This window comes from Nannochloropsis gaditana, assembly GCF_000240725.1.
Source record: "Nannochloropsis gaditana CCMP526 unplaced genomic scaffold scaffold077, whole genome shotgun sequence".
In the NCBI taxonomy this organism is placed as follows: domain Eukaryota; class Eustigmatophyceae; order Eustigmatales; family Monodopsidaceae; genus Microchloropsis; species Microchloropsis gaditana.
This window is the reverse complement of record NW_005803876.1, coordinates 19,726-19,968: the sequence shown is the minus strand read 5'-3', so window position 1 is coordinate 19,968 and position 243 is coordinate 19,726.

The following is a 243-nucleotide window of genomic DNA, read 5'->3' as shown; positions in this document are numbered from 1 at the left end:
GAGGCGAAGGCCCGTCACTCTCAGGAAGGGAAGGCGATCCCTGCCCCTTGGCTTGGTGCTGTTGCTGCAGTTGCTGTGCCCGAGCAAAGGGGTTTCCAGGACCAGCAAGGGCGTGGGAGGCAGCAGAGGAAGCAGAAGGGGATGGGGAAAGGAGGGGCTGCTCGGTCAAGTGGAGACAGAGGGCGTGGAAAGGTAGGCCGGAGGGGAGGGAGGCTTGGGAGTAGGCCACGATGACCTGCTGTA